The 3,298-nt window shown below is 37.4% G+C and overlaps 1 non-coding gene across 1 annotated transcript; it reads left to right on the top strand.

The window, feature by feature from the left end:
• Positions 1-1,871: 1,871 nt before the first annotated feature.
• On the top strand, positions 1,872-1,977 carry LOC147496710 (small nucleolar RNA R71). Its single transcript, XR_015197302.1, has one exon. It is a non-coding gene; the product is annotated as a small nucleolar RNA R71 (small nucleolar RNA).
• The last annotated feature ends 1,321 nt before the right edge of the window (positions 1,978-3,298 follow it).

Raw genomic sequence — 3,298 nt, 5'->3', positions numbered from 1 at the left:
TTCCATAGTAAATACTTGGGCTAGTGAGGTCTCTTCATGTTTAGGTAACTCATCATCTGAATCATATAAGGGAATAGATTTCAAGGTGGCGCTGGTATCTTTCTTATAATGATTCATGTAGAAATTAGAGTCTCCAAAAGATAAGAACTGGTGCACCTCATTCTTTGGGAATGTCCTGTCAAAATATTATTGCACTACATTTTCTATCATACTCACTTCTTTATCCAATTCCTATTCTATCTGTTGCTTCATCATCTTGAAAATATTGACTTCTACTAAGAGATTTCTAAAAAACATGGTCATAAATCTATTGCGGCAATTGATGAGGGCATTGGCTGTTGCCAAAAATGGGCGCCCTATAATGATAGGTATGGAATCATGAGCGACTTCAGTGTCAAGGATGACGAAATCAATATGGTAGTAAAAATCTTTAACTTTTACGAGCACGTTTTTTACTATGCCTTTTGGGTATTTAATGGAACGATCGGATAATTGTAAAGTCATAGTTGTAGGTGTAAGCTTATGAAAACCGAGTTGTTTGAATAGGTAGTATGGAAAGAGGTTAACACTTGCTCTAAGATCGAGTAGGGTTTTATATTTGATGATTCCGTTGGTCTCTGTGAGGGATGGAAATTGTTTTGTAAGAAAGGCATCTTTTGGAATGTTAGTTTTTCTTTTGTTGGTGCACATATGCTTAAGAAATTTGGCATATTTGGGTAAATGTTTGATGGCATCAAGAAATGACAGATTTGTGGTTAGACTTTTGAATGTTTCTCTGATTTCATAAAAAATTTCATCCTCCTTGGGTGTCATTACGCATGCTGAAAAAGGTGCCTTTGATTTATATTTCTTAACTGGGTCAGGTGAATGAGTTGATGATTTAAGAGCTAGAATGTCGACAGGGATATGTGGAGGTATCTATTTTTCAGTTTCTGGTTCTGGTAAGATTTGTCTTAGAACTGGTATTTCTATAGGTGCAGGGTCTTCTGGTAAGACTACTCTGATGTCAATTGTTTTGCCATAACGTAAAGTTGTGACTGCTTTAATCTCTTGGGGTAAGATTTTGAATTGTTTGGCCTGGGAACACACCTTTCTGGGTTTTATCTTTGGCTAACAAGTTTAGAGATTATTGCATGGATGCTTGGATTTGAGTTTGTTATTGTATTACCGATAGCATTATCTCGGTTGGCTTATCTGTTTGGACACTAGTTGGTAGTGTAGCTGGAACTAGGTCTCTTTGGTTGTTGATTGGTGGATTTTGGTAGTTTTGGTTAAAATGGAATGGGACCAATACTCTGTTCTGATTGTTATAGGTACCTTATCCTTATCTAAATGTATTTGGTGGCTTGATGTGGTTAGTAAACTTTGGGGGTGGTTGGGTTTGTGGATTATTAGTCTATGCAAAGTTAAGGTGTTACCTCCATGGTGCATTTGGTATATTGAAAGCACAGACTTCTTCTGGCGGAAGTGATGATATGTTGGTGAGCAATGGACAATTGGTATATATATGATTTAGGCTTAAACAAAAATTGAATGGTGAGGTATTTATGTTTATGATAGGTTGAGGAGTTTGGTCTTTTTGTTTGGTTGTGAAGGCATCTATCTTTCTTGTGAAGGATTCAATTAATGTTTTGATTTATAGATCGGATTTCACTTTAAAAATACCACTAGCCTTAGATGTACTGGGTTGGGTTGTTTTGGAATTGTTTATGTCGCCCCAATAGGTACTTTTTTCAGCTTGGTTTTCAAGAAAGGTTAAAACTTCGGTTGCACCTTTATCCAAAAAATTGTCATTACTCATGATGTCGATGGTTACTTTGTGTTCTTGGAGAAGATATTTGAAGAAACATTGGACAAGAGTGGATTTTTCTAGTTTATGGTGAGGACATGAATGGAGTTGGTCAGAGAATCTATCCTATGCTTCAGAGAATGTCTCACTGGGACTCTGTTTGAAAAACTGTATCTTACTTCTTATCTCTTCTGTTTTCTTTGGTGGAAAATACTTCTTTATGAAGGAGAACACAACCTTTTCTCATGTATCGAAAGAATCGAGCATTTGAGAAAGAAGCCATGCTTAACTTTTACCGACTAGAGTAAAAGGAAACACTCGTAGCTTCACTTGATCAATGGTGATGCCTGGATGGTAGAAAGTATTGCATACTTCATGTATCCGCCATAGATGTTTGTACGATAACTTGTATTCAAACCTGTGAAAGATGGGTAAGAGATTGAACACATTCGGTGGAATGCAAAAATAGCTTGTGAGCGGTGTGAGTCGTATACAAGTCCATCTTGTAACGGTGTGTAGAAGTTGGAGAGAGGCTCTTCAGCTTGCACAACTTTGCTAGCCATCTTAGAAGGTGGAGGACGAGAAATAGGAGATTGTCTAAGACGACATGCCATCCTATGTGAGTAAGTTTTATACTCACTAAACCTTGTAGTTCTTGAACCCAGTATCATGTACTTTAGCAAGACTAGCAAAACTACCTAAAAATGCGCAAACGATGCAATGGATGCTCAAACAATCGAAAATTGTTTTTGTAAATTGGAGTTTTGAAAATCTTTGCTTGGTCTATAGATTACCATGCCCTGTTCAAACAAACAATTGGGCATGAAACTAGGTGGGATCTACTACACGGCTCAGAATAGTAGGCAATCAACTTCACCAAGTGGTGTGCTACCAAGAAACTCACTCATGGTGAATCTGGGGGAGGGGAGTGAGAAAGGTAGTTGGTCCACCGGAATATGGTAATTGATTACTCTAAATCCTCGTGGCTATATTTTTGTCCTTTTTCTAGAGGAGCGTGACTACTTTTGGCTTTAGTTGGTTGATTTTAATTATTTGTTTGGCTGGGCCTCAAGTAACAAGCAACGTCCAATTTATCTACATTAGGTAATAACTTCCCAATGGTTATTATGTGGCTCAGGTTTAGCCTTATGCGTGTTAAAGTAAATACAATGCGGAAGTTAAACACAAAATCACACAAGCATGCTTTTGTAAACACCAAGTATCCTCTGACTGGGAGTTAAGAGGAGGTTGAGAGTTTTCCCTCTCAAGTCATGTGTACACACTGTTTGAGGTGTAGTCGACGTTGGTTGGCGCGTGATCTGAGAATCAAGCCCAACCATTCAAGTGTTTTGTTCGGTTACAAATTTTGACTATCTAAACCCACAAGTCGGGTTGAAAATGTGGCACATCCAATAATTTACAACTTTGCCTTCGTGGGATTAACATGCATAGTGTAAATAAAATACTATTTAACTATATAACTACTTAACTAGATTAATGAAAAGAACA

The sequence above is a fragment of the Coptis chinensis genome, chromosome 5 (genome assembly GCF_015680905.1).
Source record: "Coptis chinensis isolate HL-2020 chromosome 5, ASM1568090v1, whole genome shotgun sequence".
Lineage (NCBI taxonomy): Eukaryota > Viridiplantae > Streptophyta > Magnoliopsida > Ranunculales > Ranunculaceae > Coptis > Coptis chinensis.
The sequence above is the reverse complement of the archived record's forward strand: the minus strand, read 5'-3'. Positions and strand labels throughout refer to the sequence as shown.